At 37.7% G+C, this 19,263-nt stretch overlaps 2 long non-coding RNA genes across 2 annotated transcripts; both read left to right on the top strand.

The window, feature by feature from the left end:
- Positions 1-8,738: 8,738 nt before the first annotated feature.
- LOC123987368 lies at positions 8,739-13,874 on the top strand. Its single transcript, XR_006829106.1, has 5 exons — positions 8,739-8,822; positions 12,339-12,543; positions 12,633-12,708; positions 12,918-13,381; positions 13,680-13,874. It is a non-coding gene; the product is annotated as an uncharacterized LOC123987368 (long non-coding RNA).
- A 2,844-nt stretch (positions 13,875-16,718) lies between these two features.
- On the top strand, positions 16,719-18,496 carry LOC123987352. The gene is made up of 3 exons (XR_006829103.1): positions 16,719-16,914; positions 17,187-17,310; positions 17,766-18,496. It is a non-coding gene; the product is annotated as an uncharacterized LOC123987352 (long non-coding RNA).
- The last annotated feature ends 767 nt before the right edge of the window (positions 18,497-19,263 follow it).

Here is a 19,263-nt window from a genome sequence, read left to right as displayed (position 1 = left end):
CCGATCAAAAGAATCAAAACAGCTTTTCATAAAAATTTATCGAAGTTGTGAATCCTGTCAGGTGAAGTCCATCGCTCTCGGTCTGCTAACTTATCTCATCCTGCACCGCGTTGTTGTTGTGATGTTACTTTAAAAAAAAAAAAGCGCATAAGCCGTCTGTTTGAGCTAGATCAAAGGAATGACGTGTATTTGATATTATTTGATAATTTTTCAAGTTAGTTGATTAATTTTACAAGTATTATTCTGTTTGAAATAAATAAACTGTTTCATAGTAGTTTCAGTTTTGTGCAAAAAGAATTAAAGGCCTGTCCCATATGGATGCCTGTCCCAAATACATAATATGCAGGGTCAAGATTTCTCCTATGTGATATAATCTCTCGGAGCCGTCAGGTTTGCGGTAACAGCAGACTTTGGGGCTTGTTGTTTCCCTTAAATGAACTGAAGTATTGAATTGGGGAGAATCTAACCAATCTAACGATGTGTAGCATGTTCATACTGACATACTGATCATACGTTTAAACATTAATATTTGTATTAACGATCTAAGCAGCTTAGAAGCTGCTAAAGCGGGCGACCCGGCAGGGTTTAAGATGTTTTATACATCCAAAGAACTTCTATAAAAACCAGACCAGGCGTTAAATTGAGGCAGGCGTTTATTTGTCAAAATGTGTTCCCACACCAGGCCACTAAAATGGAATAGCTCGGCTATTAATTGAAGTTTTATGGTAACTTAAACTGCAGTTCATCAGTGGCCACTTGAGGCTGGCTTCATGTTAAAATGCCCAACTTTACAGCAGAAAAAAACATGTTTAAAGCCTGGTACCTGTTTAAATGATATTAAGCCTTAAAGTTCCACATTATTAGAGGTGTGGCCGATAACTGCGTTTGATCAGCAATGTTTCTGATAAGTTTAAGAGGTGTCTGCATAATTCAGCAGAAAAGATGTTGTAGGCTACCTGCCTTTTTCGTCAGCATATAATGAGCGTTATACCTGCAGACAGGTAGCTGGGCTTTAACTAGGGCGATGCTCCTGAGTTTATTAAAAATAATTTAGTGAAGGCGAGAAATTAGGTGTGTGAGAGCTGTTTTACCCGTAACAATGTGATTAATTATTTTACAAATAATTTAGTGCTGCCCCCTCAACTAGAACCGATCACTAAAATCTTGTGACAAATGTAAAAAGTACCTTTCTCTCTCAAGTGTCCTATTCCAGACAATAATCTCACGCAGGGACCTGTCCAGGGGTTTCGCCCAATGTCAGCTGGGATAGGCTCCAGCCTGGAAGACATGATGGAATCTCACACAGCCCTGCTGACAGCAGCAACGTTACTCAAAATAGCGGTGTGGGGAGTTTATTAACGTGATAGCCATGGCTAACGTTTTACAAGATATATATCATGTAACTAAGGAATCTACCGCTAGCTTATTACAAGTAACATAATCAGGTGACATCCAACAAAAACAAATCGTAACTAACGTTATGTAAAAGGTTTAATTGATTTGCTTCAAATTGTTCGTTTCAGCTGTAAGTAAATGTTAATGTAATTAATAACTGAGTCATAGTTAACTGTTCAAGTTGGTCTCAACAAAATCTAACCATAGTCTTGCATCTAACATTTATATATTAAAAAGCATTTAAACCTTGTTATCTATAATGTCAATAATAGTTTTTTTAATATTTTCCGGTGTCTTACCTTGACTGTGAGCTGGTAATGACCATAAACTGCTAACAACACGGCCGCAGATTCCAACCTCAACCGTACAGCACCGGGGGTTTAAAAGCTATCTCTGCTAACCCAGGCCCACCCACGACCTGCCTCTTTGCCCATTTTTGTCATCGTTGTGGGGTTCACACTACGTGACTGATCGGTAGCAGGGCAGGGATTGTCTGTGCTACAGAGCAAGCTGGAGGTGAGTAAAAAGGGTTTTGCAGTTAAAAAGTAGCTGCCTGCTCTGCCAGCTGCCTGTTCTCATTGACTGGATTTGGATGTCGAGTTGGCCAACTCCTCCAAATATTTGTCATGCTAGATATCTGGCTGGAGTTGGCGATGTGTCAGCGATGCGTCTGTGCCAAGCTTGCCGACCGGCATATCGGGCTTAAATTGTGCAGTGTGAACTAGGTTTAAGGTCCCACCTCACCCACTTCTCCCTACTGCAACTAAATGCAAACCATGCCCTATTCCACAATGAAACGGTACATTATATACTTTGTGCTTCTTATATGGTGAAGAGTTGTGTTGGTGCCGTAAACCATTACTCCATTGTTGCAAAACATTGTTCATGCATGGGATTCCAATGATAATTTGTGCTGCTATGAAAGGCACTGCAGGCTCAGAGTGGCAATGACAGAGGCCGTTCACCCTATTACAAGTCAGTGTACCATCAAAAGGATTTTGAAGCTATTTTTAAAGATAACATTACTACATAATGGGTTTTAAATAGTATTTATTAACTACAGACAATGGTAAAGTCTCTGTCTTAGTTGCTGCATCTCAGTGCTGTATTTGACGCAGTTGACCCAATATATTCCTGGATAGACTGGACTCTGGGCACAGCCATTAATGGGTTTAAATCAAGCAGGAAGCTTCTGGTCAGCGATCTGAACGCGGAAGTCCCTTAAACCTGCATTCTATTGACCGGCCAGCAGGGGGCGACTTTTCTGGTTGCAAAAAGAAGTCCGGTTCCATTAGAAATAATGGGAAAATTACCCTACTTTTCAGCTGAATAAACACTTTCCTGAAGAGTTTATGGTCTCAGTCTCTAGTTTCATGTCTTCTTCAACACAAAATTATGTTCATTTAGTAATTTATGGTCCCATTTATTTTAAAATAGAGTAGTAGCCAAAACTCTGCAAAAAACAAAATATTCTACCATACTTAAATGGATGACACTGATCTACAAAACAATAAATTCAGATGATTATGGACCGACAGATATTAATGTTGGACTGTCGGCAGTCCACTATTTTGATCCAGACTGAAATATCTCAACAGCTAATGAATGGATTTTCATACACTGCCATTAACTGTCAACTTGACCAGCTGCAGCGACAGTATAGTGAGCTTTTTAAAAATTATAATGTATCAAGCTACACTCCGCCTGTGTACTCGCTTGGATCCATCAGATCAGATGGATCAGAGCGATGGTTACAGCCCATATAACGCCTGGCTTACTGTGTGAAATTTAAATATATCTTCTAGAAATTATTTTAAGATGTGTTTATCTGTGCTGTTTGCTTTACAGACACCAGTGAGTGAACATTGTAATAAATATTTTTTTTTGTTTTGGAGTTCTATCTGGATTTTTATATGATAGGCTACTTAGGCCATTGTTGTTGCTTTTGTTCAAGTATAGTGAATGTGTGTGCAAAGTTTTTTGATACCTTTGATGTGGGGCTGGTGATAGAACAGTGGATAAGACACATACCTTTGGTAGCTGGTTTCAGTTCCCCACTGAGATGCACCAAGGTGTCCCTGAGCAAGACACTTAACCCCTAGTTGCTCCAGAGGCGTGCAGATCATTTGGATAAAAGTGTCAACTAAATGATGCTTGAATATAAAGATAATTATCTGAGCAAATTCTGTAAATCTCATTCTCACTCAATCTCACCATCTCATGTTTTTTAAACCTTTCAGCTATTTTTTTGTGTCTAGCCTTGTGCATATGTATGTGCTGTGATTGTTGTATTTCTATGGAGTTTTTGAGGATGCATCCATAGTCGTAGCATACCTTGAAAACTCAGTGTTCAGATCTTCTTTTATACAGTCGATGGTTCAGACTACTTGTTGGTCAGTCCCAGATATGTGTATTTTGTAATCTGGATAACTTCTTACCTTCTTGTAGTATTTGGACCAAAACATTTTTAAATGGAGCATTTAGTGTTGTTATAATATAATATAGGTTGGGATGTGGAGCCTGCACTAATGCTTCTAACCAACTTTCGAGCTTTAAGCTCCGGTAGAATGACATTTTTAATGAATGTTTTGTGATGTTAAATGAAGTACTCTAATTCATTTTTCATGTGTTACACTCAAGCTCTTCTGCTTACCTGGTTAATTATTTTTATGTTGATCACATAAAACCTAGTTTTTCCGGCCTGCCTTTGTGTAATATTATCATGGATTATCAACGCTTCTGTCTGATCATTTGGCTTTCAGTCTGACGTTTCACTTTGTTAACTGGATGAGGAAGCACCTGTTGTTGTGGTGAAGATTGTTTCCTCTGTGTTACATAAATATTAACCAATAAGGATGCTGATAACCACAAGCCCAAAATGTACAAACATTTTCATTTCTCTTTTGATAGGATCTCTAATTTAAGTATTTGAGTTAATGTGTGTTAGTAGAAGTATACTTTTGGTAGTTATGGGTAGCAAATAATATGCTTATTGGATCCTTAATATGTGATCATTAACTCACATACTTTAATTAAGCTGTCATCAAACTGTAATTGGATAAAAATCTGTCTATTTATATTTGTTTTTCACTATGTTAAATGTATTGCCGTTGTTGATACAAGGCATGTGGCGAGGGGGGGGCAATTCTAAGTTGTTATGATATATTCTGTTTAACTGAGTCACAATGACTTTGTGCCTCAGTTCAGTTCAGACAGGTTTTTGTATTACCAGATATCATCGTGACCACCACCGTACACAGTGTCAAAGACTCATACAAAAACCTTTCCCTGATATAGTGCATGCTTAGTATTTTCTACTGTTATTTAGCAGGAGTATTTACTATAATTAGAGATATTTTTACAGTAAAACTCAGAAATCATAAAAGAATATTTCACTTTACCTCCTTTTAATTTTTAACTTGACCCTTATTGCTGTGTTTTTCTCACAATATCCTAACAAAACTATTTGTGTAAGAACACATTATTGTCAATTTTCTTTTTCTTGTTTCTGTATCAGCATTGTACACACATTTTCTTCTCAGTAGGTGTTTTTTTCACATGATGTATCATTGTGGTTGCTATACTGCACTGTGATATGTCTTCATACAAGAACTCCAGTATTGATTTTAATATTAGTTTGACAAGTATTGTTAAGATCTAATCATGTGACAGGTATCAGCAATCCCAAAAGTTTTTTAATTTAGTGTCGTACACATTCATGAAAAGGGCTTCACAATATTATGATAATGACACTATAAAACAAACACATAGAGTATATTTGTATTTTTACCATTACCATAACTAATAGTTTACATCTCTTGTATTGTGCTGCTGTGTGTTTCCTTTTCTTCTCTCTCTCTGTCACTCAAGGGAGTTTTTTTTTTTTTTGCTTGCTCGTGGTGGGTATTGTTAGTTGTATATCACTGTAAAAAATATCACAGGAGTATGGACTTTACATGCATAGTGCAATGTGATAACTTATGTTATGAATTTATTGAATATAAATATTGTTATTGATACATTGTGCAGTAAAACCATGCTTGAATGACGTCCTTCTCATATGAAATGTGAGACAAAACAGATGTTGCCAACTACCAATCCTACAACCAGAAAGATGAAAGAAAAGAAAATCCACATAAATTAAATTTACCCTCCACTATTCCATTAAATATCACAGTGAGTGATTTGGGGAAACTACCTTTACATCTCTTATTCTTTAGGCACAGTTAATTTGTGGTCCACTTCAGCTCAGGTTTTTGTATTACCATATATCACTGTGGCTCCCCCCATACACAGTGTCACATACTCATACAAAAACCTTTGCCTCATACGTTTCATCAGGTTTTGTATGAACTCAGCAACAATAATCATGAAACAGCATTCCCCTTGTCCTTCATATAATTTTTTATTTTACCCTTTGAACCCTAATTATTCTGTGATTTTGAAAATCGCATTTATCACAGTCTGTCCACCACTTTGGTCCAGGCCGTAATATCTCAACAACTATCTTATGGCTCAGGATGAAATTTTGTTCGCATTCATGGTCCCCAGATGATGAATACTAATGACTTTGTTGATCCCCTGACTTTTCCTGTAACGCTACAAGCAGGTTGACATTTTTTACTTTTAGTGAAATAGCTTGACATCTAGTTTACATCTGAGATATCCAAGGTGCACAGAGGATAAATCTAAATTACTTTACATATATTTAATTGAATATTATATACACATTTTTGGTGCACTTTTTGTGTATTTATTTCAGATAGGACAGTTGAAAGAGAGGAAAACTGTGAGAGAGAAGGGGACGACATTCAGCAAACAGCCGCAGGTCGGACACAAACTCAGGGCCTCTGTGGAAAGGACTCAGCCTTTGCATATGAGGAACACGCTCTAGCAGTGAGCTAACCGGCGCCACCACAATTGACTTTATTTATTTTTTTAACAAATTTTCCTGTAGTGCCATCAGAAGGTCATTATTTTAATTTGTCCAATGCTTAGGTTTATGATGACATTTCTGTAAAACCAATGACATTCCTGTCATGACATTCCTTTCCACTTTAACTACATTTTATCAAAATTTGTACCCACTGAAACCTAATTATTGCTGTTTTGTTTGTTTGATAATCACATTTTTTCCACGGTAATGATGTTCTAACACAGATCTTGTTGTAAGAACACATTTTTGTCAGTATTTAAACATCGCTGTTTTTCCTTGGAAGAGTTTTGTCACATCATGTGAAAAGAATCAACAGTTCAAATGTTTCATTTTATTATTAATTTAATCAGGATGTATTTTTGTATCTATTCCTAAAAACAGCTTCACCATCACAAGAATATAACAAATACATATAAATACAGTTATTTATATACATTGTGCTAAACTACTGTGTTTCTGAAAATCAGATTTGTCACAATTTTGTGACTTTTAGTCCTGCTAGCAGCATGGCTCTCTGGCAAAGTTTGTCTGTTGGGTGGTCTGTCCACCACTTAGATCCAGGCTGAAATATCTCAACATTTATTTAATGGATCAGGATGATAACACAATTCTTTGTGTAACAACACATTGTTGTCAGCATTGAAATATCACTGCTTTTCCTTGGAAGAGTTTTGTTGGACACATTCAGGCAGCAGAAAGCAGTCTCACCTATTGTATCAGTGCCGTACACAGTATTTTCTTCTCAGTGGAAGGAGGTTTTTGTCATAGGATGCATCACTGTGGCCGCTGCTATATACTGCACTGTGATATATCTCCATTCAAAAACTCCATACTGCATACTGGCTATCAAGACACACACTTTAACAATTTTTTTGATATTAGTCTAATGAGTAATGTTCAGATCCAATCATGTGAAAGGAATCAGCAACACAAAAGTTCCCTGATGACTGCTTTTTTTTTAAAGATTATTATTTTTCATTCGGTCATGCCATAACATTCCTGAAAGGGGCTTCACAATTCTGATAATGATACATAAAACAGACATACACAAATATGGTAATTGATATACATTGGGCAGGAAAACCATAGATAAATGGCATCCACTGGAGATACGTTGGGGTTTATACCCCCAAATAGATAACTAAGCATAGATAACTTGACATCAAACTAACTGGAAGTAGTCACAAATATCTTTTTGTGTTTTTGTGTGTGAATAGTATCTTTGCTGACACAAAGCAAGGTGTTTAGGGTAAAACATGAAAAATGCAATTCCACACAAATGCAAGTTATCCTCTACTATTCCATCAAATCTCACCTTTTTTCAGGTGAGTTTGGAAAGTTACATCAATCACTCATGGCTCATCTCAACGTGTAGCACCTGGGTGATGCATGGCAGGCATTTGCTCCAGAATGCTCACCACACATATTCACACATGGAGCAAAGAGGATAAATCTAAATTACTTTGGTGATACCCAGCTTTTCCTAAGCAGCAGGTCAATGTTTTAATGTGCCCACTGCTTTGGTGATGACTAAGTACCTATAAAACAAATGACTTTCTCATCAGCTGTAGCTGCGCTTTGTGTTTAGTGTGAATTAGCAAATGTTTGCCTGCTAACATGCTAAACTAAGATGGTGAACATGTGGTTAAACATATTTGCTGTTCATGAGAAAGTTGTGTTGGACACATATTTCACCTACTTGTTTTTTCTGTATCCTCACCACATTTCCTTCTCAAGTGGAAAGACGTTTTTGTCACAGGATGTATCACTGTGGCCGTCATACTGCACTGTGATAGAATCCCATACAAAAACTCCACCCTGCAAACTAGCACATGAAAAGACTCTTGATCTAGAGAGTTTTTCATTTCAGTTAGTCATGTTAAGATCACATCATGTGAAAAGAATCAGCAGTTCAAATGTTTCATTTTATTATTTATTTATTCAAGAGGTATTTTTGTATACATTCCTAAATTGCTACTGCTTCACCATCACAAGAATATAACAAATACATATAAATACAGTTATACATTGTTCAAAACTACAGTAGCAGAAAACATGATCATGATCTCTAACAGGAGGATTCATATTTCATAAAATTCATCCAGAGGTTGGATGACAACAGTAATAGTGCTTTACTTGATCGCGCTATATCAGTGATGTAAAAACACTTACAATTTATTTATTTAATCTTTAAAGTACAACATATCCAGCACTTTGGTTAATATAGGCTGACTGTATATTAAGAAAGCCACAGCATGAGTTGTTTACATACACCTTTCATTTACAGTATACAGTAAAGACTCTTGAAAGGTTTTTGTAACTGTGTGAATCACTGTGACCACTCCGGGACACAGTGATACACCACAATACAAAAACCTATTGCCACAGTGGAGCTGCAGTTCTCTTATCCGCAATACACACTACAACAGCTCTGGTTAATTTAATTTAAATCATTCAAAATCAAAATTATTGTAAGAGTGGGATGGCCATTGTAAGTACCTTCTTTGTTTTCTAATTGTTCGATGGTAGGAATAATAATTCAATTTTGACTACTCAACATGATGGAAGTGTTTATATTATTAAATAATAATAAAATTAATAATAAATAATAATTAAAGTTAATATTTCTTCTTTGCACTGTCAGCAAATATACTGTATTAATATATTTATTTGTTGTGTGCTGTAGTATACACACTCTATTGTATAGCAGCTCATTTGTTGCTGCATATTAGCAACATTAACTAACATTACACTGCTAACACACTTAGCATTGTATTACATGGCAACTGAATTATATTTAATAACTGTGACTTTGTGTTTTTTGACTTACTTTGCTCAGTGGAGGGTCGGGTTAAGAACAGAATTCTCTGCATATAAACACAGTCAATGATTTGTCTTATAACACATTCATCACTGGGTTATTTCCATAATGGGAAGAAATGCAATTAAACAATTACAATATCTTATATGACAGAAATGTGATATTCTCATTTGGTCATTCATCTGGAGCTTTGCTTACGATTTACTGGAGAGAGACAGATGAGTCTCACAACATGGTTTTTGTATTGGTGTGTAACACTGTGCCGTAACCCGAACCACTATAGTAACCACAGTGATACAAGCTCTTACAAATACCTTTCCACATCTGAAAGAGACCACAAAGTTTTCTGACATGGTTTAAAACGCTGTGATTTTCTGTTGAATAGGTTCAGAGAGAGGAGAGAGAGACTTTTTTTAAAAAATGGAGCAATTATTTCTCTGCATGTTTTTTTGAGCATGATATGATTCCATCTTATTAAAGCTTTGAGTGAAGTACATTCTACATCAAAGAGCAAACACGGTTGACGTTCACTGAACCTCTACTGCATTATGGCAAGTGAATTATTTTGTCTGCACAATTTGTCTGCAGCTGACCTTAAAAAAGAGACATGGACCGAATCAAAGCCATCTGCTTCCATGTCTCCTGGTGTTGGTGTTATGTGTGAGTTTTTAATGTCATTATTAGTATTATTTCATTTATATATGCAGAGATTCTCTCGTTGATAGATAAATCACAGCCTTATTTATAATTTTCAAGTTTATTAGTGTGTCTGTTTTTTAGCTGCGACATCATGTTATCTTCATTCAAATCCCAACACTGAAATAAACGTGATGTAGCATCAGACAGTAATGTGTTTCAAAGTGCTCTACTTTACAGAGTGGGAGCAGTGCATGTTGAAGCCTGTAGATGGCAGCACAGGCAAGATTTTCTACTTGTGTACTTCATCTTTAAGCTCACCTTCCCAGAATGCATCTACAGGGCAGTGCAGTGCTTTGGTTGCTTGTTATCAGCTGCTGCCTTAATGTACATCAGACAGTATGTGACAGGGCCAGAAAATGACGACTTTTTATGCATCTGGTGTGTTTCAATTTGTGTGCTGTGCTTTTTTACTTTTTTAGTGTGTTATTTGTGTATGTTTTTTTATCGCATGTGGAGTGGTGTGATTTAATGCATGTGTGTGCGATTTTAAGTTTTACTTACTGGCTGGACTGCCCCTAAACATCACACCTCCACTGACGTCATAATTACCAATGAGCAACAGGTGTGGAAGCCGGTTTGACACCAAAATGTGTGACCTATCAGATTCTGTGACCCATATAGGAAGTTAAGCGCCAGAGGCCTTGTTGACATACATAAAATGGAGCTAAAAGAGTCTCAAAAAAGATAAATGAACACACTACATTCACATATGCACACACAGTATTCATGAATACACACACAGGATACACAAATGCACACAGAAAATTAAAAAGCACAGAAGATTCACTAATGCAAACAAAAATCATTCGGGGGGGGGGTAAAAAAATTGGTTCTGCTTAATGTTTCTAAACCCGACATAAACCTTTTATTATTGCAACAAAAATGCTTCATATCTTTAAGGACTTATCTACCTGCCGGGACATGGCGGCCTCAGGAATTAGTGCAACTAGCACCTGAGTTTGTTTACATGCCACAGTGCTGTGGAGATTGAAGGGGGATACCAGCATGTATGGCTAATGTCAGATGGACGTGTAAATGGTCAAATGTGTGGCTTCACTTTATTTAAAATAACTACGAGGCGAAGTGCAATGCATGTGAGAAGCTAAGTAGCTCTGAAGTAATGTAGCTCCAGTCCATCTTCTAGCTCCAATATCATCAGCCAATGCTAACATTAGCACGCTAATCACTATGCCACAGGGCGGGCAGGGATGACCGCCAAATTGAAAAGGCTGTTCATGTTCAGTCTTTCTTGCATGCCTGCTGCTTTTTTTCATGTTTCCTTCTGTGGAACGCTTCTTCGGTGGCTATAATGTTACTACAGCGCAGTTGTTAACATTAAATGAATCAGAGTCAGAAATACTTACATCAGAAATAATGACTTTTGGAAGCCCTTTCTGCTCGCACCGTGTGTGCGCGTTGCTGACGTATGCAAATTGACTTGACAGACGTGCCCTTAAGGGAACAATATTTTGATATAGCTACATGTGAAGAATACATGGTCAAACTATAATGAGTTTGCTTGGCAGTGTTGTGTAACTTTGACTAGCAGCCAGCAGCTTGCTTGCTCAGACAGTAAAGCTGCTGGCTGGGCAGTGAAGTGAGATCTACTGACACCTTACTGTGCAATATGGCAACAAATTAACATTACTTAATTTATCAAAAGTGACAATACTAACGTTACTCGATGTTGAGCCCCAACAAATCACAGCAGGGGAAATTACTTCGCTGCAACAGGCAGCTCTATGTGAAAAGCATCTGTGTGAATTGGCCTTTAGAGTGAAAGCATGAAAAAGCAGAATGTTCAGTAAAAAAATACATTTCTTAGTTTAATGAAACAATAAAAGTAAAAACACCTGGGGAGGGCGATCACAACTGGGAATCAATAAGAACAAGATCGATATGCAGAATCACAATCTGAATCAACAAAATTGAAATGATACCCAACCCTACTGCCAGGGAATATGTCTATTATATTCATCGATTTGTCCTACGGTCTTGTTCTGTTTCTGTAATGTTCTGTTCTCACATGGATGTGGAACCATCTGATATTTGCGCTTGTTTTGCAACATTCTTCTGTAGTCTGTTTTCCCAGCTCCTCTCATGCTGCAATTACAACCAGTGGTGTTCCATGCAGGTGCTGGGCTTGTCCCAAACTTTTCATTTCAATTAGCTTAATTTGCATGAATGTTTAGGTGAAGAATGTTGCTAAAGCAGAAATTCACATGAATATTGACATTTGATGCTCAAGAAAAGATTAATCAGTCAGATAAAGCGTCATGTATTGTCTATTCAGTGACACATGTTCACTTTACTGACAGTGAGTAATATTCTTCTGACACATTTAATATTGGTGTCTGGAACAGCAATGGATAGCGTTAGTATATTTTATACTTTTATTGAGACATTTATTATTTAAATCATTGAAAAGTAGGTAAACTAAAAATATCTGGTTTCCCTACAAATCTTTTTTTGTCTTTCCCACATCAGGCAGTTCCCGAGTATGTTTAATACAGATCAGCCAAGAGGAAAATGACGGTTCTCAACCCCTGCCCCTTGCATTGTGAAAAGGACGGACTTTCATATGTATGTCCTTTCGGAACCCAGTCAGTTCACACCAAACGGCTCAGAAGAGCTAGAACTTGACCATACTGGCCTTGGGAAGAGGATGCCAGACCACTTGAAACACGATGAGGTAATCATATAGTATATAATATTGTAGAATGGGTAATGATTAAAAATGTTAATCATTTGCAGAATAGTGAATCATTTAATTTTTTAAAGATTGTGGCTCTACTTGAGGAGGAATTTTCTAAACTGAAGACCTTACAAGGAGGTTGGATGTTTTTCAAGTCTACAGGTAGAATTTTTCTAAATCTCCAATTACAAAAATTATAGTTCAGAGATATGTCATGTGATGTCCAGCGATGAATTACCATTCACACCACTATTCAAGTTGTTGAGGACAGTGCTATGACTTGTTTGCCTGACAAAATATAACTTTTAATATTAATGATTGTGAGACTGCAAGGTTTTAAAGGACTCTTACTTCTTTCCATTTCAAAATAGGTGGTAGCGGACATTGCGAGCTGTCCATAATTCCAACTGACGCTGAGGGTTACTCCACAAGGCTTCTTAAATCAGCATCTAACAATGGGAAAAACATAGTATTTGTAGTTCCACTACAGCAGAAGCTTTCTACTGAACCACTTTCCTATGATTCAGTAGAGTTCGCCAAGATGCCACAGTCAAAATGCATTACATGTGGCAGTCAAATGCCTTTGCAGCTGTTGCCATTGCATGTAGAGGGATGCAATGGCACAGTGACTGTAAGCTGTATTACAACATGTCTCTCATTTCACTTTTTTAATTTGTTCAAATGACTGTTTCAAAGTATTAAGTATTTGTTTATTATATATTTTTTTTTATTAATTTTATTTCTTTAGGAGAGTGAATCTGGGACATGTCTTGATGAAGAATGTTCAGTTCTTGAGCAGCCAGTCTCATCTACCGTAGGCATGGATGAATCCTTGGTAATAGATGTTGTCTTTTCTGTTGCTTTTGGAATTTAGAAAGAAAGCATTTTTTTTTATTCATCACATAAAGTAAGTAAGCAGAGGTTTTAGTACAGAATAATTTGATGCTTGCAGATATATAAATAGATTGGGCTTAACACATCTCAAACTGAATTTATTTTTTTACTCTGTGACACTAATTTTTGATCATAGCATATTTACTGTCGCTAGTGAATATAACATGTCTGTAAGATGCATAAAACATTACACTATTCTTACAATTTCATGTACAAAAAGTATTTACATTTTTTTGCAGGTATGCCCAATCTGTCTTGCATTGTAACCAGCTGATGTTCTCCCATCTCATGCAAGCACATGTGGTGACAGGTAGGACGTTTGTCTGATAGATTCAGGTAATTGATAGTCAGACATTATCAGAATATAATGACATGTTCTGAGTGAGAGGAAGGACACGTGTAAATGTAAATGTGTAAAATGTCATTTCATTAGAGTATCGCATGAAGAATTAATATAAACATTTGGCACCACTGACCAAAAAGATGGTAAATAATTAAAATAATCACCTCATGATTTGGCTGTTTTCCAAGCAATGTTTTTGTTATTACAATTTATTTGGTCTGTTCTAAGAATGAACTGTGCTCAACCCAACGTAGCAGCCAGTTCCACAATCGTCAGCAGGTAACTTTTGTCAAGTGATTTAAAATAGGAATATGGATTTCAAGTACTTACCCTTGATATATTACATTAACCTGCAGGTATTTCAAAATGTCACTGCTGAAACAAAATTATTTTTGCTTTGGAAATAAGTTGACATTAGTGTACCATTTAGAAGGCCCTTTGCATCAACAACTTTTTTGTGGTAAATTACAGCTTCAACCTGGGCCACTGAAGTCGACCCCCAAAAAGCATGCCAGTTGTTCAGAGAAGATTTACTTGACATAATCTGGTCGATTGTCCTTTTCATCTCAAATATTTTCCCCCAAGGAGATGCAGCAGTGGGTGATGGTGTCAACAGACATGTTTTGTAAATGGCCATGCAGAAATTGAAAACTGGCTTCAGAATAAATTTAGGTTTGTATATATGAGAGACTGTGTGTCATCTATGTTTTCATGTTAAAACTGGACACTAATGTCATCAAATGAGGGAATAGTATTGACATGTAAACTCTACTTTAAATAAACAATATGTTTTAACTTAATCTAAATAAACCTCCAAAGACATATTTGGGTCCAACTGTGATCAAGCATGTTTTTTTAAACATAATGCTCAATGTTTCTTGACCTCTTTTTTTGTTTTTTAATTAAGGCTCTGCTACTCCTACAACCCTTTTTGAGGGGCAAAAAGAACATCGGGTTCTCTTTTTTGTTTTGTTCATGTCACACATGTCTGTGCCGAGACATTTTGTGATTTCCAAAGCTTTTGGTGTCATTTACTTAGTTATTTTTATTGTACCTTTTGACTTTTTGTGGATTGCCTGGTGACAACTTTTCATGTAATTATGAAATTCTTTTACCTTTTGTAAATGTATACCTGCTTTAGCTGAAGAATGCTGAACTTACTGCAGAAGAAAACACCAAAGTGACTGATCTTGCCTGTCCTGGGATCTTCCATTTCCAACCTCCACCAATCATGTCTGGCTGTTCCAGGAACTAGAGCCCTGCTCGGGCCTCAAATCTAGGCCAGAGCCCGGCCCTGGTCCGAGGCGCTCAGGCCCTAGCCCGACCCGTGTCCGACAGTTCATCAAAGTTACTAGCCCGAGTCCGAGCCCGAGCCTGTTTTTTTTTTTTCCATTACACAGCGACAGCCTGCCCTATTGGCAGCCATTAAAATATGTCAGTTTTGTTAGTTATGTTTCATTTCTTTATTAAGTCAATTTAGACAAATGTTTGGAGCATTTTTTTTAATGACGACCAAGCAGCTGAGCCGACAGCGAGTAAAACATGTTTGATCAATTTAGCCTCTCAAATCAATGTTAATACACAGACAGTTAGTTTAATAAATGTTTATTTATTAAACCACAGTGAGTAAAACAAAATTTTTGAAATACTACAGTGAGACAGGCAGGCTGCTCCCAACAGCGCTCCCAAATGAAATGAGCAATAGCCTACAATCTAAACAAATAAAATAAATTAAAAACAAACTTGCAGGTTATCTTACCTTATAATGCACCAAAGAACATGGACATTCTTTTTTCCAGTAGTTTCCAACAGTTAAACGAAAATAAAGTCCAATCAAACGAAAAGTTAGAACAGTCTCTTACAGAGCATCGTGGAGAAAAAAAACAACATCCACAGTGGAAGGTTTTAAGCCCGTCCTTCTCTCTTCTATCAGTCTTCCCGCTTGGCTTAAGACACGTTCGCTGCTGCTGCTGCTGCTGCTGCTGCTGCTGCTGCTGCTGCTGACGGGGACACTAAACACAGAGCAAGCCAGTCTTGATAGTTGCGGTAGCAGGGTCTCGTGCTGTTTCCACCAGAGCAGCACATCTCACCGAGAAACCTTCTGTGTGCGTGCGTGCATGAGACTGTCATGTCGGTCATATGTCAGTGTAACTATAAGAGAGGTTAAAAACAGGTTATGAAATGTCTTTCTATCTTGTTTTCTATCGTCGACGTCAACTTCTCATATTTTCTTTTAATTACTGTCTAAAAATATAAAAAGGATCACCCAAAAAAGGCCCGAGGCCCGGCCCGCATGTGAACTATGACGTGAAAAGTGGCCCGAAGCCCGGCCCCAGGGGCGTAAATAAGTCTGGGCCCGTCGGGCTCGGGCTGAAATGCAGGGATCTACCAGGAACTGCTTTCACATGCAGTAATTGTTTTATAAATTACCTTGTTAGTATTTATATTGGAGGTTGGCTGTGTAACTTATGTTACATCTGTGACTACGGTCTCTTTCCTATAAAATAGTGCCTCTGTGTAAATGTTACCTTCTGTCCTTTCAATTCTGTCTGCAGGTACTTCACCGTGTTAAACAGCCAGTTAAACAAATACAGAAAGGCCTTAAACAAACAGGAATCTGGCCACTTCTTTCAGATAGGCCAGATGTCCACCCCTTAATTTTGCCTAGGGAGTCAAGTGAGGAGCTTAACCCACAGGTTAGACGTCAGCCAGATATCTTACATGACAAATATCTGGAGAAGTCGGCCGACTCAACATCCATATCCAGCCAATCAGAGCAGGCAGCTACTTTTTCACTACCAAACCCTTTTTACATACCTCAGCTCTCTCTGTAGCTCAGACAATCCCTGCTACCTGAGTGTGCTAATCCATTCTTTCACCCAGATTCTTTGTCTTTATAATTGGTATCTTTACAATAACAAACAACAGCTGTTCCGTGTGTAGGTTTGCGTCATTTCCTGTTTCACATTTCACCTAGGTTTTCTTGACAAAACGTGGTTTGGAGACCTGCATCGGGTGACTCAGCCGCTGTCAGTTCGTGTAGTGTGTGACCCCCCTATCACCGATCAGTCGAACCGAACGACTTCAAGACTCCCGTCACAAGACAGCAAGTTGTGTAGTCTGAACTTAGTGTGAGCCTTGGGCTGGCATGTTGTTTTTTTTTTTTGGGGGGGGGGGGGGGGTTATGTTAATATTTTGCAAAGATTGTGTGTAGTTTTTTTTGGTGTCACAGGGGTGTGTACATCTAAAATGAATGGTTTATTTTAGTCATATGTTTAAGTTGTGTTATGTGACAGAAATAGATTATTCATTCATAAAAAGATGACTACAATTTTGAGATCACTTTGCAACATTTAATAAAAGTTTCAATCCTCACATGAAATGTTTATTTGATCCTTTGTAGACTGTGATCCAGAGAATTACCTGGCCACAACCCAACTTGGACAGCGACGAGGATGAGGATGATACTGTTCCATTGGAGAAAATCAGTCTTGTCACTGGATTTTTGAGAAAATTCATAGAAGAAGGTAAAACTCTAAATGGTCTTTATATCCTTATTTTTCATTCTCATCCTTATTCACACATAATTGTTTCCTCATAACAATCCTAGTTGCTACAATAATAAAGTGGTTCTTCATATTTATGTTTATGTGCATTTGTGTTTCATTTCATCTCGGAGTGAGCTGGTTTACTGTTTTATTGTCAAATGGTCATGTTTCTCTCCCTTCTTTCTATCCACTGCTGTGCTGCAGCACAGGGAAAGGAGAAGACATAAATGTGAATGATGTCTTATATTTGTCATCTGTTTTGAAGCCCTATCTAAACAGCAAGCATTGCTGATGTGTTATCTTTACTTGAGTATCTAAGAGTGCAATAACTGAATTTGTTGAAAAGATAATCTTATGAGAGAATTGTTACTTCATATTTTTTTAAAGATCTCCAATGTAGAGTTTTTTTTAAAGTACAATTTTCTCTTCCATAGCGTCAACAGATGTGCTACGTGATCTGATTAAGTTTTGGGTGGGGTGGGAACTGCCAACAAGACACAGTGGCTCTCACCTGCTTCTTCAAGTTGAAGCTCCCCAGCCACTACCAGACCTATAAGATCTTTCACCAGGACTTGATGATGGCCCTCAGTTCCATACGTTCTGGCTTTGGACTTGTGTAGTTGCAAATATCATCAACTTCTTGCACTCAGTCCCTGTTTTGAAATGGAATCACTTAAAAGAGCAATTCCTGTTAATTTATGCACCATTTACTTTTACGTTTATAGACTTGTCAGGCACCACCTTCACCTGTCGATAAATACGTTGAAGTTGGTTTGGTGATTGTCTTTGGCCTATGTTTTTAAATGTGCACTAGCTTTAGTGAATTTCATATTCTTAATCCAAGTGTACTTTTGTATGCAATGAGCTTGGATCATATAAAGATCATCTCTTGAGAGCTGTGGCAGCTTTCTCGGCCTCTCTCTCATCAAGCTTAGACTTCATAGACATTTAGTTGTAATTGTTGAACAGTTTATACAGCTAGTACATGTTTAATTCGGATGTTTAGGTAGATACCAGTATCTCCAATAGTTCCCTGTACTAAATACGTGTGTAAACCTAATGATGTTTGTGTAAAGCCGATTTGTATAATAAATCAGTTCTTTATTAAAATGTCTTCACAAATTGCATGCAAAGCGCAAGTAAAAAAACATTTCATACTACTCCAACGAAGGTTAAAATGAAGGGCAACTGGACTTGGTTGAAGCTACTGGAAGACGTTTCGTCCCTTATCCAAAGGACTTCTTCAGTTCTGACTGACTGGCAGGGAAACTCAGCTATTTAACCTCAGGGGGTCGTTATCTCGGGTCATCGATACCGCTGGTTCGTTAGTGTTCCTTGTTGCTGTGACGACAGTCGTTACAGTCGTTGAGACTACCTGTGGCCAAGACTGAACGACCATCGTTCATCTTCATAGACATCTTGCTAATCATTTTGGGATGAACACCCTCAGATTGGTACGGGAGTATGAAAGGACAGCCAGGAAAATTGCAGACTACAGGAATCACCTACGATTCAACCTGAGATGCAGACAACACAAACTTATTCCCAACAGCCTACACTTAGGCTCCACAGTAAAAGGACACAGAGCCGGAATAATCCTGGAGAAAGCACAACACCAGCTACTGAACGAGAGAGTGAGACAGATACACTTCACAATTGAAGCCCTGAACAAAGAAATGGACAACATACACCACAAACTAGAAACATATCTGCCCAGTACAGCACTGGGAAAGGTCATGGACTTCATCAAGAAAGCACAGCTATCCCAGCACAACAAGAGCAAAGAAAGACAGACCCGGAAATTCCAAAACCTACAGTCCAGAGCAGACAGACCAACAGAACAGGAGAATTGTCTTGGAGGAGAAAGGACAACAACCCCACAACACTTGAAACAGACAACAGATGGGTGAAAAACTTGTCAGATAGGGAACT

This window comes from Micropterus dolomieu, linkage group LG02, assembly GCF_021292245.1.
Source record: "Micropterus dolomieu isolate WLL.071019.BEF.003 ecotype Adirondacks linkage group LG02, ASM2129224v1, whole genome shotgun sequence".
NCBI classification, from domain to species: Eukaryota; Metazoa; Chordata; class Actinopteri; order Centrarchiformes; family Centrarchidae; genus Micropterus; species Micropterus dolomieu.
The sequence above is the reverse complement of the archived record's forward strand: the minus strand, read 5'-3'. Positions and strand labels throughout refer to the sequence as shown.